Source organism: Phocoena sinus, chromosome 13, assembly GCF_008692025.1.
Source record: "Phocoena sinus isolate mPhoSin1 chromosome 13, mPhoSin1.pri, whole genome shotgun sequence".
Taxonomy (NCBI): domain Eukaryota; kingdom Metazoa; phylum Chordata; class Mammalia; order Artiodactyla; family Phocoenidae; genus Phocoena; species Phocoena sinus.
The window spans coordinates 36,141,828-36,155,650 of NC_045775.1; the positions used below are offsets into that span (position 1 = coordinate 36,141,828).

General features: G+C 42.7%; 1 protein-coding gene across 5 annotated transcripts in view; it reads left to right on the forward strand.

The window, feature by feature from the left end:
- Window positions 1-12,893: 12,893 nt before the first annotated feature.
- PPM1B (protein phosphatase, Mg2+/Mn2+ dependent 1B) overlaps window positions 12,894-13,823 on the forward strand; it is an 82,951-nt gene continuing 82,021 nt past the window's right edge. For 3 of the 5 annotated variants that reach the window (XM_032652305.1, XM_032652304.1, XM_032652307.1), the window contains exon 1: window positions 12,950-13,385. The gene's annotated coding sequence lies outside the window, so the exon portion shown is untranslated. Of the gene's footprint in view, window positions 13,386-13,823 lie in introns of all 5 variants that reach the window. The other 2 variants (XM_032652308.1, XM_032652303.1) reach the window with 2 other exon arrangements.

The window sequence follows — 13,823 nt, forward strand, 5'->3', positions numbered from 1 at the left end:
TATGGTAAAATCATAAAAATTGTTTGATCTGGGTGGAGAGTATACAGATATTCATTGTAATTTTCTTAAATTTGTCTCCATGTATGAATAAGTTCATAATAAAAAGGTTAGAGAGATAAAAATCAAGTGTGTAAACTTCTGCTTAACCTCAGTTTTTTTTTTTAAGGACACCACAAATTATGTAAATTAAATAGATGAACTTCAGTCAACTGTCCTACAAATTCAAATCAGTTTCATTCAAAAAGTGAGTTTTATTCATTTGTTGAGTATCTACTCAGTTGATAACATTGCATTCATGCAATGCTGATTCAAAAGTGATGGAGAAGACAAGAATACAGCGTTTGGGATTAGGATTAGCACATGTTAAGAAATTAGGATAATAACGAGTGTTGGAGAGTTTAAGAGTAATGGGAGATCTCTGAGGACTGCACTGGTGGGATCTCGAGCCTATCCTTTAAAAATGGGGAGGATTTGAAAAGGAAGAATTAAAAGATTACAGTTGAGTGAATCAAAATGAGCAAAGACATGGAAGTGAGGAGGAGTTTACATGTTTTATAAATCAAAGGTATAAAACTGTCATTCTAAACTTCAGATCTCTTGGAGAATACTGGTACTTCTTCATTGAGTTGGCATAATTCCAGACTAAAAGTAAGAAATGTGGTCAATGCCACAATATTACAAGTAAATGCATGATTTCCTTTAGGTTTTTTGAAATATTGAAAATAGCTATGTTAACCAAAATTTCAGAAATGGAGACCTAATTGAAATTAAAAGGTGCTTATTTGGGGCCTTTAGAAGCCTCCCCCACTTTGTATTTGGGGTTTGTTAGGACTGCAGCCCAGGAGACACAGATTCAAAAAGCACTTGAACTATTATACAAAGCGGAGGAGGCTTTTAAAGGCGAAAACAGCAACGGTACATTAATTACATGAATTGTTTATCAAGAATTATAATTGGAGCTGGCAAGAAGTACAGGTGCTTGTTAAATAAAGATTAGTTGGGGTCTAAAATGGTTGCAGAGTTACAAGGGGAAACTCTGAGACCCATAAGGTTGCAGTTGGCAGGTGCTATTCTGAATATGGCAGGTGGTGTCCTTGGGTCTGGTACAATTCAAAGAAAGTTCAAGGCCTCAGAGATGGTGCAGAGATGTGTCTAAGACTAGATCCTGAATGGCTGCCCAATGCATTTTTGTGTGCCTGAACTGTGAGCTCTTAGGTTCCTTTGATTAATTTTGCACACCATTAGAGGTGTTAGCTACTAATGTAGGGGCTGGTAACTTTCATTGCCAGTAGCTATTAGGTTCTTTAGGTGTGAGGAGATGTTGGTCTGGGCTAATATGGTAGGCAGTAACTAGTGGCAGCTGGTAAAATAGGCCTCATGTAAAAGCTAATCTGGGCCCCTCCACGAGGGGCTCCAACATATAAGGGAGATGAACAGATGATCTCTCTGCACATTGTACGGAGTTAGGCAGGCCATGAAGTCATTCTCAGAAGTATCGTCCCTGGTTCTTTTTTGTGTGTGTGGTACGCGGGCCTCTCACTGCTGTGGCCTCTCCCGTTGCAGAGCACAGGCTCCGGACGCGCAGGCTCAGCGGCCATGGCTCACGGACCCAGCCGCTCCGCGGCATGTGGGATCCTCCCGGACCGGGGCACAAACCTGCGTCACCTGCATCGGCAGGCGGGCTCTCAACCACTGCGCCACCAGGGAGGCCCGTCCCTAGTTCTTATAAACATTATCTTAGCCAATTTTAATGACGTTCTTTTTCACATAAAACTAAGGCCTACTTGAAACCTGCTGAGTTATCGAGGGTTATGGGGTTCTGATATTCATAAGCTAAAATTAGTGATTTGTTAGAATTTAGTGAGGACTAATGCAGTGTTCTTCTAGGAAGATAGGGTGCATGCAAAGCTATAGCATATGCACATAAATGGTTGGTGGAAATTCCCACAATTTTCAGGAAGGACACTTTTGTTATCATTGCTTCATCAGTATTCTTTTAGGTTGGTTATGGTTTTCCAAAGTTGCTGTTCTTCCATTCCATGCTCAATTCTACTGCCTAAAGCTGTCATTGGCAAAAACTGTTTGAGACCAACAGTTCTGTTCCTATTACCTGCTATTCATAAATGCCAGAGCTTTCTCTTTTTATGAACAAAACAGCAATCTAAATTATACAGGGTAAATTTGACAAATACTATGATCTATTAATATTAAAATATCCATCTGTTTACATTTCTTCTCTAGAGTATAAAATTGCTAATCTGAGAAGCAAGACACTGATGGCATTCAGACAACAGAACTTTTCTAAAAGGATTGTTTTAATGGTCAGCCGTTAAAAATCAACCCAATGAAGTGATGTAAGAATTATTTGCTGTAGTAGTAGTTAGAAGTGACAGCATGATCTACTTAGGATATAAATGATGGCTTAATTTTTCTGAGAAACTGCTGTTTCAAAGTGTTAAATTGAAATTTTATATCTGTACATATGTTACATGAATATATAAAATGTATATGAATATTAGCTATTAAGCTTATAATAGATAAAATGGTAAAATGTCTCTTTTTTTTCTTTCATCATGCACTTTAGGATACCTAAACTCCAGAAAATTCTTTGCTCTGTTAAAGATTAAGCCACAGAAATTTAGCATGAGTGATTACTCACTGTTCTGTGTAATCTGAGTTTACGGGTGTTTTTTCAGTTATGAGGATGGACCGTAAAAGATGCCGTTGATAGGCTGATTGGTCTAACACTGGCAGAGGTGTGTTTGGCCCAGGCAATTTTTAAAAAGGAATTGAATTAATTCTTAATATTGGAAAACTGGGAAATTTACATAAAAGTCCAGATGCGAGGTTTCTCTTGGGAAAAAAATAAAAAAGAGGAATGCTTTTGCCACTGGGCCTTTATTCACTACTTAGCCAGAGTGGTGAATTAGCTGGTCCATTAGCTGGATACCTGTTATTCCCTGACATGGATACTGAGGACCAACTGCCATTTAATATCATGCTAGTGCTGTATGTTTTTTTATACTCACGTGCTTCACTCAGTTACTTCTTGGCCTCTGTAGGCATTTGAGTATAGGATATCTGAGTTAACTTACAGAGACCTTGGGATATTTATGGAATTTCACCTACTGTATTATCATGTAGGCTCAGTCCCATATAAAAGTGGGAGACAGGTACCAATTTCAGAATGCTGCCCCTGTATTTTTAATGAAAATCCAACTACAGTTGATTTCTATTCAAGTATAATTTCATTTGTTAGCTAATGTTATCGTGTTCATTAAAAATACACTTCCTTAAACATTTTTCCAGTTATGTTCTGTGGAACTCCAGAAAATGGTGACTGGAAAACAAATGCCTCTCTAGTCAATTAAGTTAGGGAAGCACTGAACAGTAGTGTCTCCTCTTGATTCTTAATGCACAGAAGCGTGTAGAAGGCTCTGAGAAGTCCTGGAGCAACTTTATTTAATGGTTAATCGAATAAACAAACTTATTTGGCAGAGGAAGATTTCTTTCTCTGAAAAATTATTCACTGAAAAATCTTCACTTGGAAAATGCCTCATCCATCCCTCCATTCATTCATTCAACAAATAGATATTGAATACCCACTATGTGCTAGACTCTGTGAATAAGACAGAGATGGCCATGACCAATATTTTTACATTATATAAGCCCCTCACTTCTCATGAAGGCATTAACTGCACTATTTTTTGTCTTGCCAGTAAGAGTAACTTTGTTAATGGAGAGAAAGAAAAAGTTGGAAAGAAACATTGACAAGGGCTTCCCTGGTGGCGCAGTGGTTAAGAATCTGCCTGTCAATGCAAGGGACACGGGTTCAAGCCCTGGCCTGGGAAGATCCCACATGCCGCAGAGCAGCTGAGCCTGTGCACCACAACTACTGAGCCTGTGCTCTAGAGCCCACAAGCCACAACTACTGAGCCCACATGCCACAACTACTGAAGCCTGTGCACCTAGAGCCTGGGCTCTGCAACAAGAGAAGCCACTGCCATGAGAAGCCCCCACACCACAACAAAGAGTAGCCCCTGCTCACCACAACTAGAGAAAGCCTGTGCACAGCACCAAAGACCCAACACAACCAAAAATAAATAAATAAAATTGACAAAACTGGCTAGATATGGGGAATTATATAGAAGACTGAATGGGGAAATCGCAGTGCCTTGAAAGAGGCAATAAACTTGAGCAAGCTTTGGGGAAAAGAAATCTTATTTGGGGCATATGTATCAATTAGGATGTTTTGGGCTATGAATAATAGAAAATTCAACCGAAGAGACACATATAATAAGGAAAATTATTCTCTCCCTTACTGAGAAATTCAGGGATAGAATGATTCCAAGGTTGTTTAATTCAGTAACTTGACATCAGTGATTAAGGTCCTTTCTACATTTCGTCTCATGTGCAGTGAGCTGGTCTTTCTCCTCAAGCTTGCCCCTCCATAGTCACAAATGGCTGCCACAGCTCGAAGCATCACGTCCTTATAAAATAATAATAATTGCTAAAATTTACTTCATACTTTTATTTATTTATGTATTTATTTATTTGGCTGCATTGGGTCTTTGTTGCTGCACGCCGGCTTTCTCTAATTGCGGTGAGTGGGGGCTCCTCTTTCGTTGCTGTGTGTGGGCTTCTTATTGTGTTGGCTTCTCTTGTTGTGGAGCACGGGCTCTAGGCACACAGGCTTCAGTAGTTGTGGCTCGCGGGCCCTAGAGCGCAGGCTCAGTAGTTGTGGTGCACAGGCTTAATTGCTCGGCGGCATGTGGGATCATCCTGGACCAGGGCTCGAACCCATGTCTCCTGCATTGGCAGGCAGATTCTTAACCACTGTGCCACCAGGGAAGTCCCTACTTCACACTGTTGATAGGCCAGATACTGTTCTAAACACTTTACATATATTAATTCCTTTGTCCCTTACAACAACAACGCCATGAATTGTTTCTGTCATCCTATTTTACAGATAAGAAAATTGAGGTGTGGAAGTTATGTAACTTGTTCAGAGTTACCTAGCTAGTGAGTGGCATCACTGAGATACAACTGCAGGCAGTTTGGCTCCAACAAAAGAAGAGCATACCTTTTTCATGTTCCCTTATAAGGGTAAGGACAACTCTTTAGAACCCCCCATTTCCTGCCTCTTGCCCCTCAAGTGTCACTGGCTAGCCTGATTCGCATCACATGCACATTCCTAAACCAAATCACCCTAAGGGGAATGAAATTATCATAGATAGTTTAGACTAACCAAGAGTAATCTCTGGGGCTGGAGGGTAACTAAACCTCCCCCTATACATCACCTAAGTGAGGTTCTTCAAAGGAAGGGGCTTGTGCTCCACATTTGGGGCTCAGATTCACTGAGGCAGTAGCGGGAGTCACAAGAATGGGACAAATTTCTGAGGGAGATGGTATAGAAATCAGAGGGCTAAAAACTGAAACTTAAAGAAGTTGAGGGGAAGGATGGTTGAAGCAATATAGTCCAAATGTTGAGAACTGTTTACGCTATGCGGTAGGTACATGGGGTTCGTTATATAATATCACTGTCTATTTTTGTGTGTGTCTGAAAATTTCCCTAATAAAATTTTTGAAAGACAAAGTAAAACAAAAACCAACCATGGAGACTCTGGAAACTCTCACTTGGAAGGGACTTCCTGTCCTTGCTTCCCCAACCCCTCTGCGGCCTTGTACCTTCCGTAACCCTTGTCTAAGGTTTGAACCCACTCTGGGACTTTGAGACAAGTTCTGGTCCCAGGCAGGGAAAACATAAGAAACCCTAGTTTGGCCTCTCACTGGTTCGGTTTCCATTCATTTCTGCTGCTGATCTCCCCTGGCTGTTCTCGGATTCTCTGGCTTCCTCTCCTGTCGCCATTTCTACTTGGCCTCAGAGCCTGAATTTCTCAACCCTGATCTTCAATCTTTCTGTGGCCAGGTCCTGATAAGATACCTGCCTCTGGACTAGTTATCTAACTGCTGGGGTCTCTGCTATTTTCCAGAAATATAAGGCCTTTATCTAAAGGACATTAAATGTGGGCCTTATTATGAAACATTTTAAACTAATAGCATTCAAGCCCGGCATGTCCCTTTCATCATGAATTTTTCATTTGAGAGTTTTCTTACAGCTATATCCCTCCATACTTGTCGCTAACATACCCAACCTGTGACTTTACTCCTGTGCTCATCACCTTGATGACTGCTTCATCCTGACAGTCTGCTTAGATTCTCAAGATCAGCACTCGTATCCAGCTTTAATAGCAGGAGATAAAGAGCTTTCAGACAAGGTAAACAGGAAAGGAGTACTTGCAGGTGTGGAAGAAAAATAAGGGAAAAGTAGCCCAATGTTTCCCTTTAGGTTTCTGAAACATGAGCAAACTACCAGATTGCATAAGCAAATGGAAGTGCTACCAAGAAGCAAAAGATGAAAAGTTGGCAGAAATGTACAGTTTACTGTAAAAAGAAAATAAAATATAACAAAGCAAATGAATAATGTAAATGAATTTGGGCATAAATGCTCAACATAAATGCCTGATAGTAGTTTTATACAGCCAAGCATTTAAACATTTTGTAGTTTTGCAGAATTTATATCGCTGGGCTCCAAGTAAAAAGTGTTTCTGATAACACCCCCTGTGTTGTAACCATAGTCTCAATGATCTCTTATGCATGACACTCACTTTAAAACACAGAGGCGCATCTAGCTCTGAGGCAGCCAGCTTTGGCCTCCAAGGCTGTGGGGATTGCATGCAGGATGGCGAGAGCTTGATCAACTTCCTCTCTTCAGAGGAAGCAGGGCAGGGCCTGCCCAGCCTTGGCAGAGTGGCATTGAGGAAGGGGAAATCATCCAGTGAACCACTCGAGATCCCCCGAATTCAATTCAGTAAGTGATTATTGAGCAGCCACTGTGTACGATGTACAACAAAAGAAATAACATCTTTGCTGAACTGGAGATTACTGTCTCAGCAGGGTTATTACTCCTGAGAGTTTACCTTTTCTTTTCTTTTCTTTTTTTTTTTTTTTTTGCAAAGGGTTCCTTTGGTGAATCCTGTGGATCCCTTCCCAGGATAATGTTTTAAAATACATAAAATAAAGTTCATAAGATTTCAAAGGAAACCAATTATATTGAAATAGTCATCAAACTTATTAAAGAAGCAAATTTGTGATACAGTGGTATATATATTTCTTTATGAATAAAAAGATGTAATGGTGAGTCTGATAATTCCTATAATTTCAAAATAGTGTTGATTGTAAATATTTTGAGAGCTCTGTAACAACTCTAATATGATATAAAGAGATCAGCAATCTATGATGATAAAGTCACAGTACAATTACTGCTACTGTGGTATGTTGTCTACATTCATAAGAAAGAAAGGCTAAATTTCAGTTAGAGGTTAATAAAAATAAATGTGTAGCTTTTTTCCCCTCCAAATTCATAAACTTGTGAATTCAATCCCTTGGACTCTGGACCTCAGGTTAAGAACTTCTCATTGGGGGTGTGTGTGTGTGTGCACACATGTGCTCATACACGTGTCCTTCAGACGGGGTAGCATGTTGGAATTATAAATTACCTAAATAATTAAAATATGAGGTAGAATAGAGTAAGTGCGGTAGGATTGCAGCAGCAAAGTGCTACAGGGATTCAATAGGGAGAGGAAATCTGAAAAGGCTTAAAAATAGGTAAAGGGGAAGAAAAGAGAGTGGAGAGAAGGGAGGCAGGTATATTAGCTTCTGGGTCATCCTTTTCTTCCCATCCTCCTACTCCTCAGCTCATTAAACTACCACTGGCTTACTTTTGGATCTGGCCCTAGGTGGAGTATGATTTAGAGCAGTTCTCAAACAGTCTGATGTCAGTATCCCTTTGCACTCTTATAAATTATTGAGTATCCAAAGAGCTTTTGTCTGTGTGGGTTATATCTATAAATATTTATTATACTAGAAATTAAAATTTAAAAAATTTATCAATTTATAGTATATGTTACATAAATAGCATTTTTTGGTGACACATCACTATTTTCTATAATAATAACAAAAATATTAGTGAGGAAGGAGACATTGTCTTATATTTTTGCAAATCTCTTTAAACTCTGGCTTAATAAAAGACAGTTGGAGGGGCTTCCCTGGTGGCACCGTGGATAAGAATCGGCCTGCCAATGCAGGGGACACAGTTTCGATCCCTGGTCCGGGAAGATCCCACATGCTGCGGAGCAACTAAGCCCATGCGCCACAACTACTGAGCCTGCACTCTAGAGCCTGTGAGCCACAACTACTAAAGTCCGCCTGCCTAGAGCCCATGCTCCACAACAAGAGAAGCCACTGCAATGAGAAGCTCGTGCACCACAACGAAGAGTAGCTCCCGCTCGCTGCAACTAGAGAAAGCCCACATGCAGCAACAAAGACCCAACACAGCCAAAAAAAAAAAAAAAAAATCCTAGTTAAAAAAACAAAAAAAGACAGTTGGAATCTGTATTTGCTTTTGCATTCAGTATGTTGCAAAAGCAACATACTGTTATATAGCCCCTGGAAAGCTCCACTGTATTCTTGTGAAAGAACAGGAGTGAAACAGGCAAATAATGTCTTAATATCATTGTGAAAATAGTTTTGACCTTGTAGACCCTCAGGGGTCCTCAGACTTTGAGATCTTTGATTTAGGGATTTCTTCTAACATTTTTCTTGTTTTATGACTTGAATTTTCTTCAACTACGGAAAAAGACGAATTCTATAACTAGAAATAAATATGTGTGTGCTTGTTGTCTTCAAATATATGTGTGTTGGATATCTCTTGGTGTCCCTCTAGACATCCAGGTGTCCCTCCATTTCTCCATCTTGTTCTGTGACCTATATGGATAGCATCAACAGGCTCCAGTTGGGTTTGGCCAATGGGTAGCACCTGTGGGAGATCAAAGGGAGGGAGGAGAGTGAGGCTGGGGTATTTATCCCCTACTTGAAGAGGGCTTACTTTGTCCTTCACCACAGGTCAGAGTTCTTTTTTTTTTTTTTTTTTTTTTTTTCAGAGTTCTTGTCATGGAACCCTCTGCATACAACGCTCTCCAGGTACAGGTTTCTGGAAGCCCTTCCTACTCTCATCCCTTCAGGAACAGAGGTGATACCATGCTTCCCTATTACTAGCCTGAGGGGATTAGACTTTATGATTTATCTCTACCCTGCCTGCATCTTTGAAAATAGTCCCTTTATTACACTCTCCTCAAAATTCCTAATTTGGTTGCACCAACTGTTTCTTGCCCAACTCTGATTAATGCAAGCTTTGAGAGTTACATGACCTTAAGGATAAATTTCAGTTAAAGTATCATCCATGGCACCAGATCCACTTAATCTTCATGGAAGTTAGAAAGCTGTGAAGCCCTGGTGTCTCAGAGCCTAAGGTCTTTAATGGCTTGGGAATGAAAGAGCTAGGTGTGTTGAGGACCTACTGGTATCTGCAAAGATTTCTTGGTTTTGCCTCCGCTTGATTTTACTTTCATCTGTGCGTGCATAGATAAAACAGAAACATGGCTGCAAAACTATGTTTGGATGAAGACCAAATATATATTTCTTATTATACCACAATATCAGTTAATTCCACAGGCAGCAATGCCTATCACCTACCATAGTACCTGATTCACAGTGAATGCTTAATACATATTTGTAGAGTGGAGCTGGTGAAATTTTTTTAAGAAAACAGGTTTATTAGTGGAACATTTCCAGTGGTTAAGAAGGGAGAGGATCATTCTGCTCAAATCAGACTACTTGAAGTTTGATTCTGAAGCTCCTTGTCAGAGAATATAGAGAATATAGTCATCTGCATATAACAGGCACGTAAATATGCTGAATGAATAAATGAGATTTCTTCTCTATGACATATATTCTGATTCAACTGTGACAGGCACTGTATTTGGTGCTATTATATACCATATCCCATTTAATCTTTAAAATAGTCACGTGAAGTAGGTAGCACTGGATTACCAAGTGTGGGCTTAGTGCCCCAGCAAAACTGGGGCACCCAAATTTGGAAAAAATTGATATTTGATGTCTTATTTAAAAAATAACTTTAGAATACTATAGTCAACATTGGAAAAATTAGAACCTTTTCTACATTACGTTTAGTATTATTTCCATTTTAAATTATGTATTGGGGAGTGCTTTGTATTATTACTGAGAGTGTCTAAAGCTCTTCATCTGACTTTGGAAGATGTTATGATTGCTATTTTACAGAAGGGCAAACCAAGGCTTGTTGACTAGCTGAAGATAGCTTAGTTACTAGCTGAAGCCACATAGCTAGTTTGTAGAAGAGCCCACTATGATGGTACTCAATGTTTCTGACACATTATATGTTATAATGGTACACATCAATTTTGTGAATCTTCTTGGACCTTCTCTATTGGTTTAGTGTTTTAATTAGATAAAGTATATAACAAAGTTAACCTAAAATCTTTTTGATCCCTGTTATATTCTCAGCACCTAGAACAGTATTCAAAACATCCTTATTTTTAGTGATTGAAAGAATGCATGATGAGCCCACCTAAATGATTGTGCTTTGTATTAATTTTGAGGTCAACCAAGGGAAAGTGAGAAGGACATCAAGCAGACCCAAGAAAATTCTCTGATGCCCTTTGCGGTTGCTTGGATTCTCAAGACAAGGGTCCCTAGATGTCTCCATTTTTATGACCTTTAGCGTTATTCCTGTTTTGGAAGCTGGGATCCTAATTCCCTTACCCCTATATAAGGTGTGTCAGGCAAAGGAGTATGATTTAAAGAAACAGATTTTATAAGTCATTGAAGAAATATTTCCTGAGGACTGTATGATCCCATACTGATAATAAAGGGGACAAGGGAGAGGCAAAATCTAAATGGGCCTACTTCTTTTTCTTATTATTTGTCTTCCCAAGGTGCAGAAGTAGGGAAACTGAATTTTAGTTTATGGTGTCTTCATTACCTATGCTAGAAGGTCTTAATTTTTGGTGTTCATAAAAACCACCTTGGGGAATCGTTTAAAAATTCAACTAAGTCTTGTCCCCAGAGTCCCTGATATTATAGATGTGAGTGGACCCAGGAATCTGCACCCCAGGTGATTCTGATGCTGGTGGTCTAGCCACCATGCTGTAAGAAACACTATCCTTACACAAACTTGAGTAGATCAAGAAATCTGAATTGCAATCAAGTCTTTATTTCTGCCATCCTCACCATGGCTAGGACAACTGCCCTATTCTTAAATTTGCCCTTCTCCCCCAAACACTGACAGCCCTTAAGGTGAACAGCACTCTGTTGGATCTTAGCTTAAATTGTCTACCCAAACCAATTTACACCGAAGTATGAATAAGGTTTAAATTCTTTTTCAGGGAATTTTCATTAAAAAAAAAAAAAGTGTCTTAAGGTACTAGAATGCCTTCATTACACTCTAGTTATCATTCTTTTGTTGGGGGTGGAGGAGGGGCAGATTAACCTGGCAGTACCTTTTAGTCTAATTCAGTTGCGGGAAGAATTAAGTCCACTTCCCTCACCCTCCTATTGAGTCATTCATTCTAGACTAATCCTGTATCTTTGTGAAGCCTTCCTCCGTAAACTTACAGGAGATCCTTTACTTCACCGTCACCACGTTTCAGTTATAGCACCCATCATCTTATACCTAATTGTTGTACTTCAGCTCTCCGAACAGTGCCTGGCAAATAGCAGGCGTTCAATAACTGTGGAGCGAACGAATGTCAAAGACTAGGCCAAGAGTTTCTAAAATCAACGTTGACTAAGAAACAAAACACGGAAATGTCAAGGGCTGAATGCTAGGCAGTGCGGGCCGAGAAGAATAAAAATAACCCCTAACAGCACAGAATCCTCCTGAAGGGATCGCCGGTCTCATTTTCTCACGCCGCTTTTTGTCCTCTCCTGACACCCCAATTTCCCGCTCTCTAACTCATTTTCTTCGCTTCTGGGGACAGGTTAGGCAGGTATCCCAGTTCAGCTGCTCTGATTGGTCGGCGATGATTTCATTGTTAGGGAGCATCCGGGCCTTTCCCCTCCCCGCAACACCTCCTCCAGAGCCCTGCCTCCCGAGGTTCCCTCTCCCGCGTGCGCCCCACCCGCTGGCTAAAGCAAAACAACCGCCTCTCCCTTCATCGCTTCTTGTCCTCACCTGCGCCTTCCCTTCCCGTCTCGACGTCTAAGAGAGGCGTTTATATCCTCCAATGAGGGCCTAGTAGGACTTTGTTTGCCAATCAGCAGCCAACCCCCTGCAATTCCGGGTGGGACTAGGCCTCCACACCTATAATTGGACAGCCCGCTGGCTCCTTTATGGCGTTTGTTTTACGCGAGGCTTGGAGGTCAAAAATAAAGGGACATGGTCCTCACAGAACGAGAAGGCTCCGCAAAGACTCTGGGTTTGACCGTTTCCGAAGACTAGCCAATCGCTTTTCGAATACTTCCCCGCCTTTTGCGCGTTCATTTAAAAAAAGCCGGTGTGACGGACTTGGAAATTGGTTCCGTGACGGACATGTAGAGAAAGCCAATGATTGAGAGTTCGGGCCACCCTTTATACCAATAAGAAAAGACTATCGCTAGGACTCGGGCTTTGAGAGGCGGAGCGCAGGTGGGCGTTATTTGATTGACGACGGTCTCTACGTATGGCTGTTAGGGTGGGTTGGTCCTTGACGTCCGGAGGTATAGCAGAGGCGGGGCTGAATGAAGTAAAGGGTAATGAAGGGTTGGGTCTCACTCAGTGGGCGGTGTTTGATGGATAGTTGACCTTGCCAATTGAAGGTGGTCACTGATGCCCAATGGGAAATTAGGAACACAGAGGCGGGGCATTGTGGGCGGGGAAAACTAAGGACGGCGGCACAGGGCCTGCGGGACTGGGAGGGAGGGCGGTGATTGACGGGCCGTCCAGCAAACCGGGTACAGCGAGATACCGCGCGGCGTCCCAATGGGTGGGAGCTGGGGGTGGGGCTCTCCGAGGGGCGGGGAAGGACAGGGTGCGGGGAGGGGGGTTGCAGAAGGAGCGGAGCGGCTGCTGCTCAATGGCGGAAAAACCGCCGGTGTTCTGACCGCTTCGTCCCCCTAGCAGTTGCGGGGGAGTTTCCTGCCGGCGCGGCTGGAGTCTCTGTTTCTCAGGGTTCGGTGGCTGGAAGATGCTCCAGAGAGACGAGGCTGCGGCGGAGGAGGTGGCGGCGGCCGAATCGGCAACGGCGCTAGGGTGGAGAGAAGGCGGCAGCGGCGGCGGCGGCGGCGTGCGGGGCCCAACGGTGTAAACAGCCCCGGAGGCGGCGGAGGCGGTGGCCAAGACCCTGAGGGGGAAGCGGCGGCTGAGCCAGGGTCGCGCCTCCGTTGGAAGCCTGGGCTGAGTGCAGCAGAGGGGTTCTGCGGCGGGCGCGAGCGGACGCCTTAGACCTCGCCTCCCTCCCTCGCCCCAGGTAAGGCCGCTGGGCGCCCCGCCGCAGGGGGAACGGCTCGCGGGCACCGCCGAGGCCCCGGACCGTTTTCGGGGTGCCGCCGAGCTGCGGCCGGGACCTCTCCCCGCTTAATCCTCGCCTCTTTCCCTCGGCCGCGGAGCCCAGAGGAGCGGAACGCCGGGCCTGGCTCCTGGCTAGGCCCCTTCCCCAGCCGCCGCCTCCGCGCTCGGCCGAGGCTGGGAGAGGTTCGGGGCAGGGAATTTTAGTTTGCTCGAAAGCCTGGAAGTAAACTGCTTGTCCCTGTTCTCTGCGAGCATCTCTTTCACCTGAAAGCACTGGGGCTACTCCAGGCCGTAACTCGTCCCTTTCTGGTGCATGCCTGTTTGAAAACACTACCTTTTCCCGTTTGTTTCCTCATTAGCTTCTGCCTTCCATTTCACTTCCTCGTTAAATCTTCTT